Raw genomic sequence first — 19,741 nt, 5'->3', positions numbered from 1 at the left:
ACTTTCTCTTGATTGATTGATTGGCCACGTTGTACAGCATGTGGGATCTTAGTTCCCTGACCAGGGATGGAACCCACACCCTTTGCAATGGAAGCACACTCTTAACCACTGGACCACCAGAGAAATCTCCAAATTCCCCCTTTTTATAAGTAGATCAGTCATATTGGATTAGGCACATTCTAATGATGCTACTTTACCTTGACTGGACCTCTGTGTATACTCTCTCTCCAAATAAGATCACATCCTGAGGTGTTGGGAGGTAGGACTTCAACCCAGGAATCTTGGAGGGGCACAATTTAACCCAAAACATCGCCTCCATTCAAGCTTTTGTCACTTTTCAACTGTATCATTTCTTATTTATTTCCTTAGGGGAGTCCCTGCTTCCAGCATTGTCTTCTTTCAATCCATCCTCCACTCTGCTGCCAGAGGATCACCTAAAACCTGCTGTGGCTGCCAGGATAAATCCACAAACTGGCCCTTTGTCCTCTGCCTTCTGCCATCCTTCCCAGTCTTACTTCCCACCATTCAAGTAGCATTTTTGCAGCCATCTTGAGCCCTTTGTCATGATTACCCTGCCTGTGAACTTGACTATGTGTGGCTCCTCCTGCCTGGGTTGGTCTCTCTTCCTACTCTGACTAACTGAATGCTTCATGGGGTCTTCAGGCCAGCTCCAGTGACATCTTCCCTCAAAAGCATTCCTTAACACCCCCATTCTGGGTTTTGTGTTTTCCCTCCAGGACCTACGTTCCCTCTGCATTTCTCTCTGCTTTTCTTTTACTCACTAGTCTGTCTCCCTTACCAGAGCCTTTAGTTCAGTGCCTAGTATACCAAAAGTACTCACGATACATTTGCTGAACATGTGAGTAAGTGAATAAATGAAACCTCTTTAGAAAATTGCAGTGTCAGAGTGAGGGAGCTAAGTGGTGATAACAGAAGTTTTTACAAGGGAGGGACATAGTCAGTGGTGGGTGTGGTAATCAGAAAGGGTTAAAATTCTCACACGTGGACGGAAACTGCATTTCAGCTGCTGTCGCTGTTTGGAGGAAAGTACTGCTACTGCATTGACTCTTTGTTTAGTAACATGACCAGCAAGAAAATAATTGCAGTGTTTGGAGCAACAGGTAAAAAGCTTCTTACTTTAAAAGTGTGTGCTGACTTGGCTTACTTTCTTGTTTTCCTGTTTTTAACTTCAGAGCCTGCAAGCATAGCCTGAACAAAGAGCCCTTTGGAGAAAATTGAGAACAGTTTATCATTTGCTTGCGTTTCTGATGTGGTAAAGGGGCAGGGTGATTTGACTTGATTTGTTCAGAAATGATCTCAGAGGCACAAGGACATCTGACATATTCTCTTCTTCTTGATCATGGGCTGATTTGATGGCGTAAGTCTCACTTCAGCACAAGTTATCTGCTACAGACTTTTCTCCACTCGCTTCCTGACAAACACAAGAAGCAAATGTGAGAGGGCCATGGGCGTGTAGAAGATAGCCGCATCCTGACCAGTACTGGAAGGACTCTGAAAGGATGGAGTGGGTGGGGATTAGGAAAACGCGTGCCTGGACTTCTCTCATGCACAGCTGCCCGAGCCTTGAAACTGGCATTTCTGCTTCCACTCTGCCTCCCTCACAATCTGTTCTCCAACAGCTAGGCCTATCTTTGCAAATCTTTCCAATCAGCTCACTCTCCCTCGGTCAGTTCTCATTTCTGCCTTGTGATGATCTATTTGAAACTGTCAGATCATGGCAGGTCTCGGCTCAAAACCTCCAACAGCGCCCCCTACCTCACTCAAGTGAAATGAAAGCCCGACTGTTGGCCTGCAAGACCCTTCTCGCACTTCCTCCTCTGCCATTTTCCCTCTCTCACTCTGCCTGTTCCTCAAACACACTCCCAACTTAAGGCCTTTGCACTGGCTGCTCCCTCAGCCTAGAATGATCTTCCTTCCTTTGTCACCCACGATGTTTTCTCTCTTATGTCTTCCAAGCCCTCTCCATTACCGCTCTCCAGACTTCCTTTTTTAAAATGGCAACTTCACTCCACTCTGCCACCATCTGACTCCCCTTCCTGCTTGATTTCTTCCTTTACCATCTCCTCTCCACACTAGGATAGAGGCTCTATGAGGACAGGGGTTTTGTCTGAAGGGAGGCAAGTGCTAAAGTGGGGAGAAAAGAGAAGTAAATTCTCAAAAAAGCCAACAGCCATGGGCTTCCCAGGTGGCTCAGTGGTAAAGAATCTGCCTGCCACTGCAGGAGACACCAACCAGTTCAATCCCTGGTTTAGGACGATCCCACATGCTGCAGAGCAATTAAGTCCATTTGTCGCAGCTGCTGAAGCCTACACCCTCTAGAGCCTGTGTTCCACAACAACAGAGGCCGCCAAAATGAGAAGCCCTCTTACTGCAACTAGACTGTAGCTCCCACCAGCCTGGACTAGAGAAAGCCCACACAGCAGGGAAGACCCAGCACAGCAGCTCCCCACATTGCCCCCAAAACAACTCCAAGAGCCAGGTATGACACTGACTTTAAAAGGAAAAGAAAGGCAATCAGATGAGGGGATGATTGTATATCATATTAGGGCAATAGTGAAGTTGTTGGCTTTTTCCTGAAAGAGATGAGAAGTCACTGAAGGGTTTTGAGCAGGGTTGTGACATGATAAGACTTGGTGCTAAAGTTTCATGTTGGCTTCTGTTTGGTGAAGAAACTGTAGGGGGCAAGGGCTGCAGCAGGGAGACTTATGAGGCTGTTGCCCTAAACCAGGCATGATTGACAGTGGCTTAGACTAGGGAGTGGTCAGATTCCCAATATGTTTTAAGGACCGTTGAGTTGGTTCCCTGATGGGTCAGATATCAGAGGTATTGAATGACTCCTAAGTGTTCTGGCTTGAGTAACTGAAAGAATAAAGTTGTGATTCATCGAAATGGGGAGGACCTGGAGGGAGCAGGTCAAGACAGGTCAGGAGTCTGTTTCAGTCTCTTTAAACTCGACTTGCTGCCTAGGCATTCAGACTAGAAGGATGGTAAGAGCCTTGGGAGTGGCTCCCAAAGGAATCAGGTTAGATGTGTTAAAGTTGAAGAAAGTTGACTTGCAGTTGGCTGAGGAGGTGTGCTGATTGCTTTACTGCCCAGTTTTAATCCTTCGTTCAATAGCCTTGGAGTTCTGGGTGTGTGTTTGGGGATTTGGGGAAGGGTTACTAGATTTGGCAGATAAAAATATAAGATGCCTAATTAAATGTGATAGGGAAAGTGTTAACCCTAACTTGTGTATGCGTTTGCATGTCAAACTCTTGAGCATCACCTCCAGTGTCTGCCAGTAAAATGCTGCTCTCTTCATGGGCTCACCTGCAAGGGAGCACGGCCAATATGTTTGAATTCGTCCCCTGGTTTGAATCTTAATGAGGCATTAAAGTGGGTGTGATTAGGACAGCCAGTCCTCTTATTTTTTCATACTTGTCCATATCGCTTGCTTCTCCATTTTATGTTGGTCCAGGCAAAGACCGTCCATCTGAAAGCTGAGAATGCAGAGCACAGAGGTTTCATTGTTTGTACTTTCTTCATTCACTCATTCTTTCATTCAATAAACAGATATTGAAAGCTTGCAATGTTCCAGGCACTAATCTCAAAACATGATTGGCAAACGGGGATAAAGAGTAAACAGTTTGTCTTCAAGGCGAACTTTAAGTTACAGTACAGTTATAAGGAAAAAATTACAGCAGTCAGTGTTTAGAGTTGTACCGTGTCCCTCCCCAAATTCGTCTGTTGAAACCCTAATCCCTAGTACTTCTGAATGTGACAGTATTTGCACATATACAATGTGTTATTGTATTGTTAAAGAGGTCATTTAAAGAGGCGGTTCAGTTAAAGTGAGGCCTGAGAGTGGGCCGTAGTCCAATCTGACCGCTATTCTCTTGAGAAGAAGGAAGTCTGACACAGAGACACGAGGGGCTCAAGTGCACACAGGAAAGACCACATGAAGACACAGTGAGCAGCCTCTCTTTCTACAATCCGAGGAGAGGCTTCAGGAGAAATCAAGCCAGCCGAGGACACCTTGTTCATGGACTTCTGGCCTCCAGGGGTGTGAAAAATATGGGTTGTTTAAGCCACCATTCTGTGGAATCTTGGTATGGCAGCTCTAGCAAACTAATAAGGTTAACAGGTTATTTTTATTGAATTTTAATTTTTATAGATACATCATTTCAGAAATAGTGCTGTCAATGTCATATCTTCTCCAATCTCTGAGGATATTAATTCTTTAAAAATTTTCTTCTGTTCCCTGCCTTTTTTTATCAGTTTGTTTATTTTGGTTTTACCTTTCATGTTGGAGGCTTTCCTCGAACATCTGATGAACTTTGACTATCCGTTCATATTCAGTACAAGAGTACAAAACTGGCTAAGGGTACAAAGGCAAAGTGCACTGAACGGCAGGCTGACAGGATTAACAGTGGTCTACCAGTTGGGGTACCCCCAAAAGAAGTGCCACACTCTCTCAGAGAAGTTGAGAAAATTTAGTAAAGATGGGAAAGAACAGAAAGACTAAGTAAGCAACACGAAAGGACCAAAGGACAAGAGGGATATCCAAAACCTGGGAAGAGAAGCAATGTGAAGGGGTCACCTCTGCTGCAACCCTTGGGTCTCCTGTCCTCTGGCCAGACCCAGACTGAAGGCAAAAGAGCCCACTGATGGAGTCCATATAGGGCAGCCTCTCAGGGAGCGAGGCAGGAGAGAGAAGGGAAGGTATATTTTGAACCTCACACAGAAAATTCAGGACAGATATGGGACCAGTTTGATGGAGGATCCCAAATATCAGTGAATGTGTAGAGTATGTGGCATCCCCCATAGGACATTCAGTAAATATTTATAGTGGGTAAATCAGATGAGTGATGATCATATCATGAACAGTCTTGAACACCATTAAAAAGAAACTTCTGCAAGTTTTCAACCTTTTTAAAAAAATAATAGACTAGGAACTTCTTTTGAAAGTAAAATTCTACAAAGAACCTAAAAAATGAAAACTATGACCAGTTAAGGCTTCTCTTGTGGCTCAGATGGTAGAGAATCTGCCTGCAATGTGGGAGACCCAGGTTGGGAAGATCCCCTGGAGAAGGGAATGGCAACCCATTCCAGTATTCTTGCCTGCAAAATTCCATGGACAGAGGAGCCTGACCAGTTAAAAGTAGAATTGCTTAGTGGACTCTGGAGTAGAGGGTCTGGTCCCCTGATTTCCTGGCCTCCCCGTTGCCTCCAGGCTCCCCCATTTTCTCTCTCCGCCATGGCTTCTGCTAAGCTACCTCTGAAAACACTGTGAGAAACCTAATTTGAAAACCGCTCCTCTGAGCCATGGGAATGCCTTGCAGCATGGGAAAACAGCAGCAGTTTTACTCTGAGTAATTTGGATTCCTTGACCAACTTATTTTAGTGAACATTCTTCCTGGTCCTTTCTGTATTTTCCCCCCCAATTCTGCAGGAGCTCAGGGCGGCTCTGTGGCCAGGGCATGTTGAAGGGCAAAAAGTATGTGGTGAGAGTGCTGACCCAGGATGTGACCTGATTCAAAGCTGCAGGTGCCCCGGGACCTGGGGCCAAGGTGGTTAAAGGGGACCTGAATGACAAAACATCGGTAGAGGCTGCCTTGAAAGGAGCCTATGGGGCCTTCCTGGTAACCAACTTCTGTGACCATTTCAGCAAAGAGAAAGAAGTGTGTCAGGTGGGAACCACTTTCAAGCCCTTTCTTTTTTCCTCACTGGCCATGCTGCCCTCCCTGGAAGCGGGTGGGCCTCACCCCACTACTTCTCTCTGGCATTTATGAAATCCATGTACTTCAGGTGGATTGTTAGGTGACTGTAAAATCAGTGTCATGTGACATCTGTCCAAAGGTGACCTTGGAGATCTGAGAGTGTTCATGTAAGTGTAGCCAGTTATTACAGCCTCTGATTCTTACCATTCGTTGTAGGTGGCACGTGAGGGTTGGCAGCAAGGACATCCCATGAATTAAGGTTACTCTGAGAGTAAAATGGGAAGAACAAAATGTAAGGACTATGTTTAGACTTCTGGCAGAGAATTTGGAAATTAACTAGCAATGGGTACATAAGAAAAGAAGTAAGCAAACAAGCAAATGAGCCACAAGGATGAACCTTAGGGAAAAAGAAAATTTGCAGAAAAAGTGAATGTGACCATAAAATATCGTGTGGAGAATGGGAAAGACTAGAGATCTCTTCAAGAAAGTTAGAGATACCAAGGGAACATTTCATGCAAAGATGGGCTCAATAAAGGACAGAAATGATAGGGACCTAACAGAAGCAGAAGATATTAAGAAGAGGTGGCAAGAATACACAGAAGAACTGTACAAAAAAGATCTTTATGACATATAATCATGATGGTGTGATCACTCACCTAGAGCCAGACATCCTGGAATGTGAAGTCAGATGGGCCTTAGGAAGCATCACTACAAACAAAGCTAGTGGAAGTGACGGAATTCCAGTTGAGCTATTTCAAACCCTAAAAGAGTATGCTGTGAAAGTGTTGCACTCAATATGCCAGCAAATTTGGAAAACTCAGCGGTGGTCACAGGACTGGAAAAGGTCAGTTTTCATTCCAATCCCAAAGAAAGGCAATGCCAAAGAATGCTCAAACTACTGCACTGCTGCTGCTGCTAAGTCACTTCAGTCGTGTCCGACTCTGTGTGACCCCATAGACGGAAGCCCACCAGGCTCCCCCATCCCTGGGATTCTCCAGGCAAGAACACTGGAGAGGGTTGCCATTTCCTTCTCCAAAACTACTGCACAATTGCACTTATCTCACACGCTAGTAAAGTAATGCTGAAAATTCTCCAAGCCAGGCTTCAGCAATACATTAACCATGAACTTCCAGATGTTCAAGCTGGTTTTAGAAAAGGCAGAGGCACCAGAGATCAAATTACCAACATCCTCTGGATCATCAAAAAAGCAAGAGAGTTCCAGAAAAACATCTATTTCTGCTTTATTGACTATGCCAAAGCCTTTGACTGTGTGGATCACAATAAACTGTGGAAAATTCTGAAAGAGATGGGAATACCAGACCACCTGATCTGCCTCTTGAGAAATCTGTATGCAGGTCAGGAAGCAACAGTTAGAACTGGACATGGAACAACAGACTGGTTCCAAATAGGAAAAGGAGTACATCAAGGCTGTATATTGTCACCCTACTTATTTAACTTATATGCAGAGTACATCATGAGAAATGCTGGGCTGGAGGAAGCACAAGCTGGAATCAAGATTGCCAGAAGAAATATCAATAACCTCAGATATGCAGATGACACCACCCTTATGGCAGAAAGGGAAGAAGAACTAAACAGCCTCTTGATGAAAGTGAAAGAGGAGAGTCGAAATGTTGACTTAAAGCTCAATATTCAGAAAACAAAGATCATGGCATCCGGTCCCATCACTTCATGGCAAATAGATGGGGAAACAGTGTCAGACTATTTTTCTGGGCTCCAAAATCATTGCAGATGGTGATTGCAGCCATGAAATTAAAAGACACTTACTCCTTGGAAGAAAAGTTATGACCAACCTAGACAGCATATTAAAAAGCAGAGACATTACTTTGCCAACAAAGGTCTGTTTAATCAAGGCTATGGTTTTTCCAGTGGTCATGTATGCATGTGAGAGTTGGACTATAAAGAAAGCTGAGTGCAGAAGAATTGATGCTTTAGAACTGTGGTGTTGGAGAAGACTCTTGAGAGTCCCTTGGACTGCAAGGAGATCCAACCAGTCCATCCTAAAGGAGGGCAGTCCTGGGTGTTCATTGGAAGGACTGATGTTGAAGCTGAAACTGCAATACTTTGGCCACCTGATGCGAAGAGCTGATTCATTGGAAAAGACCCTGATGCTGGGAAAGATAGAGGGCAGGAGGAGAAGGGGACGACAGAGGATGAGATGGTTGGATGTCATTACCGACTCTATGGACATGGGTTTGGGTGGACTCCGGGAGTTGGTGATGGACAGGGAGGCCTGGTGTGCTGTAGTTCATGGGGACGAAAAGAGTCGGACACAACTGGGCAACTGAACTGGACTGAACTGCTTCACCTGTGTTAGCACTGATGAATGACGTAGCCCCAAATATGATATTCTGAGGATGAGAAAAAGGAAGTTGTGTATGTATGTGATGCTTATGGTGGTGGTGGGCTGTATGTGTGAGAATGCTATTGTGCTTGGTTGTTAAGAGGTGTCCAACTCTTTGCAACCCAATGGGCTGTAGCCCACCAGGCTCCTCTATCCAGGGGATTTCCAGGCAACAATAATGGAGTGAGTTGCTGTTTTCTTCTCCAGGGGATCTTCCCTGACCCAAAGATCAAATTCGCTTCTCCTGCTGCATCTCCTGCGTTGCAGGCGGGTACTTTACCGCTGAGCCACCAGGGAAGCCCATGTGAGACAGACAGACAGCTGAAGATGAGGCTCATCTGTTATAGTAGAAATTTAGTAGATGATTTCTTAAACTGAGAAAAATCAAGAATTAGCAGTATAAACATGTTATTTAGAAATAAAGAAGCAGCTAAAAGAGATGAAAATGAGCACGTAGAGTATCGGGAATGAGCCCACAGAATTTCTAGAAAGTAGTTATCACCATGGTGGGGGGTATAGCGAACTTTTCTGTCATAAGATCTACTTTCCCCTTCCCTATGCCAGTACTATTTACAAATTATACATATGTTTAAATAGAAAATATGAAGATTAGATTTTTAAAATGTAATGGATGGGTTCAGACTTTTTCAGAAATGGTAAAATTCAAAAAATTAAGAGCAGGATTGAACCATTTTAGGAACCTCTGTTAATTACGTCACTTACAGCTTGTCCTTAAGTGATAAATTTAGGAAGGCTTATTTTAGGAACTCTGAGTTCTAATTCTGATATTCACTCACTGTGGAATGTAGGGGTACAAGTCATTTCTCTGTCTCACTTTCTCAACCTAAGCTGGATTAGTTATGTCTTCTCTGTCTGGTATGGGGTTTTGTGAGGGAAAGAAGGAAAAAAAGAGAGAGGGAGAGGAAGGATGAAGGAGCTTTGAAAAATTTGGAACTAAAACTACAAAAAAGAAAATCTATGTACATCCGTGCACGCTTGTTTGTGTGTGTGTGTTTATAAAAACCAATTATATATATATATCTCCCTCCATTTTGCCCTCAGCATCCAAATGGTGAGCAGATTTAATCTATCATCAGAAAACATCACACACTGCTTTCTCAGGTATCCCTGAGCTTCTTATATATATATAATGTGGTAGCGGATCACAGAATTACTGACAGCCTAGGTGGGGCCGGGTTCCTTACTGTTTGCACCAGAAGATGGGTTCAGCATTTTGACACAGTAGAGCCTCTGCTGCTGGATCCTGGTGGCCTCTCCTATGATCTGAGGCTGGGAAAGCTCCCCTCCAAGGAGGACAGTAAGAGAAAGGCGGGGGGTGGAGGACCCAGCACCAGCCCCCCAGTCTCTATGCAGATTCAACCTTCTCTATAAGGCGTCTACCTTTGTCCCTCAGGGAGAGGTGGTGGCCGATGTTGCCACGAGCCAGAGTCTGAAGCACGCTGTGTACAGCAGCCTGGAGAACGCCAAGCGCCTGACAAACCGCCAGCTGGAGGTGCTGCACTTGGACGGGAAGGGAAAGGTGGAGGAGTATTTCTGGTCCATTGGCATTCCCATGACCAGTGTCCGAGTGGCAGCTTACTTTGAAAAATTTCTTGACCCATTGAAGCCAGTAAAGGCCTCTGATGGAGATTACTACACCTTGGGTACGTGGCGGGTTGTAGCGAAAGTAACCTGGCACCAGCTTTCCCCCCGCCCAGCCTCCTATTCCCCTCCTTCCTCTCTTCGCATGCCATCTGAGTGCCCGCTGAGTGGTTGGCTCCGGGTGAACAGGACCCCACATTGTCCTAGATTTCCCGGGGAGCTGGATCTTGGGCTGGAAACACCAAGGATTACACTTCCTGTCTCATCCAGCTGACACGTTTCATATAAGCAGTGAGCCATGTGGCCTCAGGCCTCAGTTTCCTCATGTCTAATAGGAAAGTTAGACAAGATGACTTTCCCTTCTAGCTCGTCTCCCTGCCCTTCTGTGGCCACAGGGAACACATTCTTCTCTTGACCTGGATCTCAGGGTCAGAATCCTGAGAGGGTCCATGGCCATACCACCCTGAATGCACCTAAGCTTATCCGATCTCGGAAGCTAAGCAGGGTCGGGCTGGTTAGTACTTGGATGGGAGAATCCTGAGAGGGACACTGACTCCCTGGGAATGGGTTTCCAGCCCTGCCTGCAGAGGCTGGTTCCATAAGTCTGGTCTGGGGCCTGCAAGACTATAGTTCTAACCAGGACTCCTGGTAATTCCAAAGCTGCCAGTCCACTGGTCAGCATTCCCCTGTCCTTTGGGGACATTTTCTTTGCCCATAGTCCAGGGTGGCTCTGTGGAATGGATGGAGTGTGAGAGAATCAGTGACTGCAAGTCAGTCTTTCTTCCCTGGCACATAATTAAGAATTATCAGGGACGTAACTAATGGCAAAGTAGATCTGAGCTAGAGCCTGGAGCTCCTGCCACATGTCACAGATGGGTAATAGTTCAACAAAGGACCAGATAAGTGTCCCTTCCTTCCCTTCTTCCTATGCCTTTACCAGGTTTCGGAAGCCTGCACACCTGACATTTCCCAGGTTCTAAACTAGGATATTATAATCTATGAATTAGATTGGCCCGAGGTGAAGAGGTGATGCTTTAAACTTTTGCTGGTACCCAGTCCCATTTGACGGAGAAGGCAATGGCAAGCCACTCCAGTACTCTTGCCTAGAAAATCCCATGGACTGAGGAGCCTGATAGGCTGCAGTCCATGGGGTCACTACAAGTCAGACATGACTGAGCGACTTCACTTTCACTTTTCACTTTCACACATTGGAGAAGGAAATGGCAACCCACTTCATTGTTCTTGCCTGGAGAATCCCAGGGACGGCGGAGCCTGGTGGGCTGCTGTCTATGGGGTCGAACAGAGTCGGACACGACTGAAGTGACTTAGCAGCAGCAGCAGTCCCATTTGAGTTCCCCACATCTGTAAAACCCAGCCTCAGGTATCCCTGAGCCTCGTCCTCTCCCTTCCGTCAAGCGCTGTCCCCTCCATAGGGAATAGCTCCCTGCCACTAACAGCCCCCCCACCCCCCACCATAGGGAATAACTAACATTTACCAAGGACTTACTGGGTGTTTGGTGTCAGTTTCACAGATGGGGAAACTAAGGCACAGATAGATTAGATTAACTTTACCAAGATCAATAGTAAGGTAGAACCAGAACTTGAACTCTGGTAATCTGACTCCAGACCATACTCTTTTAATGGGAAAAAAAAATTTTTTTTCGGTCACACCATGAGGCAAGTGGGATCTTAGTTCCCCAACCAGGGATTGAAATTGTGCCCCCTGCAGTGGAAGTGCAGAGTCTTAACCACTGGACCACCAGAGAATTCCAGAACCATATCCTTTTTTTTTTTTGCAGTCAATAAGAAATTTACTTGTTTAAAAAATCCAAATGCCGGCATTATCCAGAAAAATTTAACAGGTTTATTTATAATTGTTGTAAAGTTGAACTGCTGAAACTTGTTCACTGAAACATTTTGACATTCATTAATGCTTTATGCTCTGCATTCATATTAAAAGTTCACACACAAATGAAAATGGAAAGACTGCCAATACCTGATTTCTGTCCCCTATTTTTCCACTTGCAATCATATACTTAGGTACCTTTTGACTCCATGGAAAAAAAAAAATCTAACGTTCAGAACTACTAATAGCAGGAAGAAGGTACTTTTTTTTTTTTAAAGAATGAAATGTTTACCATCTTAGTGGGTTCTAAAGCACGTTCTCCACGTATGTGGCATGCTAGCTGGATATCTTATGGCATAATTGTTACACATTTGGCATAGAGAGCACACAGGATGGTGTCTTCAAAAAGGCCAACAAGATAGGCCTCACTTGCCTTCTGCAAAGCACAATAACTGTACTCTGGAAGCGTACAGTGTACTCTGGATCTGTTTTGAAGTCCTGAGCAATTTCCCGCACCAGATGCTGGAAAGGAAGTTTGTGAATCAGAAGTTCAGTGGACTTCTGATAATGTCTAATTTCATGGAGTGCCACAGTACCAGGCCTGTTCAGTTCCATTCAGTTCGGTCGCTCAGTCATGTCCGACTCTTTGCGACCCCATGAATCACAGCATGCCAGGCCTGCCTGTCCATCACCAACTCCCAGAGTTCACTCAAACTCATGTCCATCGAGTTGGTGATGCCATCCAGCCATCTCATTCTCTGTTGTCCCCTTCTCCTCCTGCTCCCAATCCCTCCCAGCATCAGACTCTTTTCCAGTGAGTCAACTTGTCGCATGAGGTGGCCAAAGTATTGGAGTTTCAGCTTTAGCATCAGTCCTTCCAATGAACACCCAGGATTGATCTCCTTTAGAATGGATTGGTTGGATCTCCTTGCAGTCCAAGGGACTCTCAAGAGTCTTCTCCAGCACCACAGTTCAAAAGCATTAATTCTTCGGCGATCAGCTTTCTTCACCATCCAATTCTCACATCCATACATGACCACTGAAAAACCATAGCCTTCACTAGACGGACCTTGGTTGGCAAAGTAATGTCTCTGCTTTTTAATATGCTATCTAGGTTGGTCATAACTTTCCTTCCAAGGAGTAAGCATCTTTTAATTTCATGGCTGCAATCAGCATCCACAGTGATTTTGGAGGCCCCAGAAATAAAGTCTGACACTGTTTCCACTGTTTCCCCATCTAATTCCCATAAAGTGATGGGACCAGATGCCATGATCTTTGTTTACTGAATGTTGAGCTTCAAGCCAACTTTTTCACTCTCCTCTTTCACTTTCATCAAGAGGCTTTTGAGTTCCTCTTCACTTTCTGCCATAAGGGTGGTGTCATCTGCATATCTGAGGTTATTGATAGTTCTCCTGGCAATCTTGATTACAGCTTGTGCTTCTTCCAGCCCAGCATTCCTCATGATGTACTCTGCATATAAGTTAAATAAGCAGGGTGACAATATACAACCTTGACGTACTCCTTTTCCTATTTGGAACCAGTCTGTTGTTCCATGTTCAGTTGTAACTGTTGCTTCCTGATCTGCATACAGGTTTCTCAAGAGGCAGGGCAGAAAGATGAGGTTTCTTAACCCCTCCAGTAGAGGGCGCACTCTTGTGAGCAGCTCTTGTAGTGAGTTGCTTCCTCGGTGCTTTACCGCTGGTTGATTTGCCTACATACGACCCATGGTATAGAGAGCTCCTTACTTAACCCCTTCCCCTTTGACTGGAGCTAAGTGAGCTAGAGGCGACGCTGGCTGGCTGCGAACAGATTTCCAGAACCATATTCTTTCCCACTGTCCGTTAGCACCTTTTAAACTCAGCCCAAGAACTTCAATCTTCAAATAAAAGCAAACCTCAGAGTCAGAATAGACTTGATTCTGAGTGCTTCAAAAAACAGAGACTGCTTTTTTACAATTATAATTTATTTATATTTATAAATTTATATATTTTGTAATTATAATTTATGCAGAGGAATGAGCAGACATTTTGCCTACCCAGAAATCAGGTAGGAGGTTAATTTTGCTCCAATAAGGCAAACTGTGACATTTAGTTCCTGGCTGCTAAACCATCACGTTTACACTGGACTGGAATTTAGAGACCTTGATTCTTGTCCTGGCCTGTTGTTTCCTAACTGTAAGGCACTGGGTAAGTCAATAGACTTGGATTCTTCAGTTTAAAAAATGACAGTGCTGGGGCTAGATCACATCCACATTGGGTTCCAGCCTCAGGAGTGTGGGCTTCTGGGAATCTGTGAGTCTGTACCCACCTGTAGGAAGGGCAGAGAATTTGGAGTGATGGATGAGGGCTTGAGTTCCCTTCTGTTGCTTGCTGGCTGAGTAACCTCAGGCAACTCCCTGATACTGCTACATTTCAAGGTTGTTTTGAGGATTAAACCAGCCAATATGTTTGCTAACTGATTCATTCAATACATATTTGAAGGCCTCTTATGTGCCAGTCACTTACTTCACTTTACTGGGGATTCAGTAATAAACCACTCAAAGCAGACAAAGCTCTGCCCTCATTAAGATAATATTCTGGTCGAGGAGGTGGATAGCAGAGAAGTATAACACAGAAGTAAAATGTAGTATATATTAGAAAGAGATAAGTGCTCTAAAAAAAATAAGGCTGAGTAAAGTGTATGTGGAGTGTTAGCAGTAAGTGGGGTGTGTGAAATTAAATTAGGTGATTGCTGGGCTTCTTTGAGAACGTGACATCTGAGCAACTTCTGATAGGGGTAAGTAACTGGCTTTGTAAATATTCAGGGGAAGACATTTTCAGGCAGACAGAGCAGCCAGTGTGGTTGGATCGGAGCAGGTTGGGGGCTTGGGGAGAGGGGAGTAGGAGTTGAGGCCAGAGGTAGTAGAGGGTCTTGTCCTGTAAGCCATGGTTTTTCTTCTGAGAGACACAGAGAGCCATTGGAGGGGTCTGGGCAGATATGACATGAGCTAACTTTAGTTAGGCCCTCGGCGCAGGAGGGCCGAGAGGAGCTACTCCGCGTTCAAGGTCGGGAGGGGTGGCCTTGAGGAGATACCCCTCGTCCAAGGTAAGGTACAGTGGCGGCACTTTGCTGGAGCGGCTGTGAAGAGATTTTCCACGACCAAGGTAAGAGAAACCCAAATAAGACGATAGGTATTGCTAGGGGGTATCAGAGGGCAGACAAACTGAAATCATAATCATAGGAAACTAGCCGATCTGATCACATGGACCACAGCCGAATGTGGTCCACTGGAGGAGGGAATGGCAAACCACTTCAGTATACTTGCCTTGAGAACCCCATGAACAGTATCAAAAGGCAAAATGATAGGATACTGAAAGAGGAATTCCCCAGGTTGGTAGGTGCCCAGTATGCTACTGGAGCTCAGTGGAGAAATAACTATAGAAGGAATAAAGGGATGGAGCAAAAGCAAAACCAATACCCAGTTGTGAATGTGACCAGTGATAGAAGCAAGGTCCGGTGCTGTAAAGAGCAATATTGCATAGGAACCTGGAATGTTAGGTCCATGAATCAAGGCAAATTGGAAGTGGTCAAACAGGAGATGGCAAGAGTGAACGTCGACATTCTAGGAATCAGTGAATTAAAATGGACTGGAATGGGTGAATTTAACTCGGATGACCATTATATCTACTACTGTGGGCAGGAATCCCTTAGAAGAAATGGAGTAGCCATCATGGTCAACAAAAGAGTCCGAAATGCAGTACTTGGATGCAATCTTAAAAATGACAGAATGATTTCTGTTCGTTTCCAAGGCAAACCATTCAATATTACAGTAATCCAGGCCTATGCCCCAACCAGTAATGCTGAAGAAGCCGAAGTTAATCGGTTCTATGAAGACCTACAAGACCTTTTAGAACTAACACCCAAAAAAGATGTCCTTTTCATTATAGGGGACTGGAATGCAAAAGTAGGAAGTCAAGAAACACCTGGAGTAACAGGCAAATTTGGCCTTGGAGCACGGAATGAAGCAGGGCAAAGGCTAATAGAGTTTTGTCAAGAGAATGCACTGGTCATAGCAAACACCCTCTTCCAACAACACAAGAGAAGACTCTACACATGGACATCACCAGATGGTCAACACTGAAATCAGGTTGATTATATTCTTTGCAACCAAAGATGGAGAAGCTGTATACAGTTAGCGAAAACAAGACCAGGAGCTGACTGTGGCTCAGATCATGAACTCCTTATTGTGAAATTCAGACTTAAATTGAAAAAAGTAGGGAAAACCACTAGACCATTCAGATATGACCTCAATCAAATCCCTTATGATTATACAGTGGAAGTGAGAAATAGATTTAAGGGACTAGATCTGATTGATAGAGTGCCTGATGAACTCTGGATGGAGGTTCGTGACATTGTACAGGAGACAGGGACCAAGACCATCCCCATGGAAAAGAAATGCAAAAGAGTGAAATGGCTGTCTGAGGAGGCCTTACAAATAGCTGTGAAAAGAAGAGAGGCGAAAAGCAAAGGAGAAAAGGAAAGATATAAGCATCTGAATGCAGAGTTCCAAAGAATAGCAAGGAGAGATAAGGAAGCCTTCCTCAGTGATCAATGCAAAGAAATAGAGGAAAACAACAGAATAGGAAAAACAAGAGACCTCTTCAAGAAAATTAGAGATTCCAAGGGAACATTTCATGCAAAGATGGGCTCAATAAAGGACAGAAATGGTATGGACCTAACAGAAGCAGAAGATATTAAGAAGAGGTGGCAGGAATACACAGAAGAACTGTACAAAAAAGATCTTCACGACCAAGATAGTCACAATAACATGATCACTGACCTAGAGCCAGACATCTTGGAATGTGAAGTCAAGTGGGCCTTAGAAAGCATCACTACTAACAAAGCTAGTGGAGGTGATGGAATTCCAGTTGAGCTATTTCAAGTCTTGAAAGATGATGCTGTGAAAGTGCTGCACTCAATATGCCAGCAGATTTGGAAAACTCAGCAGTGGCCACAGGACTGGAAGAGGTCAGTCTTCATTCCAATCCCAAAGAAAGGCAATGCCAAAGAATGCTCAAACTACCGCACAATTGCACTCATCTCACACACTAGTAAAGTCATGCTCAAAATTCTCCAAGCCAGACTTCAGCAGTATGTAAACCGTGAACTCCCAGATGTTCAAGCAGGTTTTAGAAAAGGCAGAGGAACCAGAGATCAAATTGCCAACATCCGCTGGATCATGGAGAAAGCAAGAGAGTTTCAGAAAAACATCTATTTCTGCTTCATTGACTATGCCAAAGCCTTTGATTGTGTCGATCACAATAAACTGTGGAACATTCTGAAAGAGATGGGAATCCCAGACCACCTGACCTGCCTCTTGAGAAACCTGTATGCAGGTCAGGAAGCAACAGTTAGAACTGGACATGGAACAACAGACTGGTTCCAAATAGGAAAAGGTGTACGTCAAGGTTGTATATTGTCACCTTGCTTATTTAACTTATATGCAGAGTACATCATGAGGAACGCTGGGCTGGAAGAAGCACAAGCTGGAATCAAGATTGCTGGGAGAAATATCAATAACCTCAGATATGCAGATGACACTACCCTTATGGCAGAAAGTGAAGAGGAACTCAAAAGCCTCCTGATGAAAGTGAAAGAGGAGAGTGAAAAGGTTGGCTTGAAGCTCAACATTCAGAAAACAAAGATCATGGCATCTGGTCCCATCACTTCATGGGAAATAGATGGAAAAACAGTGGAAACAGTGTCAGACTTTGTTTTTTGGGGCTCCAAAATCACTACAGATGCTTATTGCAGCCATGAAATTAAAAGACGCTTGCTCCTTGGAAGGAAAGTTATGACCAACCTTGATAGTATATTAAAAAGCAGAGACATTACTTTGCCAACAAAGGTCCGTCTAGTCAAGGCAATGGTTTTTCCCGTGGTCATGTATGGATGTGAGAGTTGGACTATGAAGAAAGCTGATCGCCGAAGAATGGATGCTTTTGAACTGTGGTGTTGGAGAAGACTCTTGAGAGTCCCTTATACTGCAAGGAGATCCAACCAGTCCATTCTAAAGGAGATCAATCCTGGGTGTTCATTGGAAGGACTGATGCTAAAGCTGAAACTGCAATACTTTGGCCACCTCATGTGACGAGTTGACTCACTGGAAAAGACTCTGATGCTGGGAAAGGTTGGGGGCGGGAGGAGAAGGGGACGACGGAGAATGAGATGGCTGGATGGCATCACCGACTCTGTGGACATGAGTTTGAGTGAACTCCGGGAGCTGGTGATAGACAGGAAGGCCTGGCGTGCTGTGATTCATGGGGTCGCAGAGAGTCGGACACGACTGATCGACTGAACTGAACTGAACTGAACTTTAGTTTTTACAGAATCACTCTGACTTGTGTTGAAAAGAGATTGTGGAAGGGCAAGAGTGGAATTGGAAATAAGGGGCCCAACTTTGCAATAATCCAAGTCAGAGATGGTGGTGGCTTTGTTGTTCAGTCGCTGAGTTGTGTCTGACTCTTTGCGTCCCCATAGACTATAGCACACCAAGCTTCCCTGTCCTTTGCTGTCTCCCAGAGTTTGCTCAGATTCATGTGCATTGAGAATTGGTGATGCCATCCAACCATCTCATCCTCTGTCGCCCTCTTGTTCTCCTGCCCTCAATCTTCCCCAACATCTGGGTCTTTTACGAGTTAGCTCTTCTCAGATGGTGGCTTTGACTAGAGTAATACCAGTGAGGATGGCGAGAAGTCTTCAAATTCTTGACAGTATGAATATGACTACAAAAAACCAAAAAAAAAGGATCTGGGGTGGGAGACAAATGTCAGGGTTGACTCTAAGATTTTTAACTTGAGAAACTGGAATCATAGAGTTGCCATTAACTGAGAAGGAAGTCTGTAGCAGAAGCAGGTTGTCCAGGAATTCATTTTGGGGCACAGTGAGTTTCTAATGTCTATTAAACATTCAAGTAAGGATATTGAGTAGGACATGGGACAAATGCATCTGGAGCTGAACAGAGATATTAGGGTTTTTGCACACAGAAGATGCTTAGTAAATGGTTGTTCTTTCTTTTTTTTAATCAATACCCAGGTATTATGATATTTTCTCAAATAAACCTAATAACTGCATAGATGGTAGTGACTCAGTGTTACATGGTGTTTCCATACCTTTTGTTTAACTGGTTGATTAATTCAGATTGATGGGACCTACCAAGGATGTGATGTAATTAGCTATTTTTATCTTTTTATTTTTTAAACTAGCACTGCTTACGGGGGATGTACCAATGGATGGTATCTCGGTTGCTGATGTTGGAGCCGCCGTCTGCAGCATCTTTAATTCTCCAGAGGATTTTGTAGGCAAGGCCGTGGGTCTCAGTGCAGAAGCGCTGACAGTACAGCAGTATGCTGATGTTCTGTCCAAGGGTTTGGGGAAAGAAGTCTGAGATGCAAAGGGGAGTTTTTAAGAGATATAAACATGATCACAAGATGTCACATCCCACTAACTTACAAATTCTGGGAGACTTTTCACTGATTTGGGCAGGGCTGAGCTGAGGCTGTTGGAAGAAATTGGAGAGGATTCATGTTCTATGAATCTGTCTTCATCTGTTGGTGCATCTGAATCCTACCCTTAAGACTTTATTGCTTTGGCTTCAGGTTAATCAGCTTATTAAAGTACAATTCCTTTTGGGTGGAAAGAACTTAGACTCTGAAGACCAAGGTACAACGTTCTCATGTACACCATCCCATCCCTCCCTTCCTAGAGACTCATCGCTGATCAGGCCAGTGTGCCAGTGTTGGCCAGCATCAGGCAAGGCCCTTAGCCTCCCTGAGCTGTGGCCTCCTCATTCACAAAGTGGATGAGAGCATCTACCTGGGGCATTTTGTGAAAATTCGGGTATATTTAGGAAGCTTAGCCTAGTGTTTGGCATATAACAAGCGTATCTCAAGGACCTGTTATTTACCTGGTGATACCTTTGAGGACCTCACAGCAGAGTTGGGGTGAAAATACTCACACACATGAAGTCACAGTGATCAGACAAGAGCAGAATGCTGTGGGGCTTGATTGTGTTGCCCACACTCTCTGCTCTGTGGGCGGTTAGAGAGGGTAGGAGACAGCTTCATGGAAGGGGTAGCTTTGAGGTGGTCCTTGAGTCTGGGCAAGACTGGGTATGAGTGGAGGGAGCAATAGAGCTGGCCTGACTAAGTTCTAGAATCACCAGGAATGAAC

At 44.6% G+C, this 19,741-nt stretch overlaps 1 pseudogene; it reads left to right on the top strand.

Moving 5' to 3' along the window:
* The first annotated feature begins 1,081 nt into the window (after positions 1–1,081).
* Positions 1,082–18,956, top strand: LOC129551649 (nmrA-like family domain-containing protein 1; annotated as a pseudogene).
* Positions 18,957–19,741: the final 785 nt, after the last annotated feature.

This window comes from Moschus berezovskii, chromosome 1, assembly GCF_049115385.1.
Source record: "Moschus berezovskii isolate FMDL1 chromosome 1, NW_MosBer_1.0, whole genome shotgun sequence".
Classification (NCBI taxonomy): domain Eukaryota; kingdom Metazoa; phylum Chordata; class Mammalia; order Artiodactyla; family Moschidae; genus Moschus; species Moschus berezovskii.
This window is presented reverse-complemented; position numbering and strand designations above follow the sequence as displayed.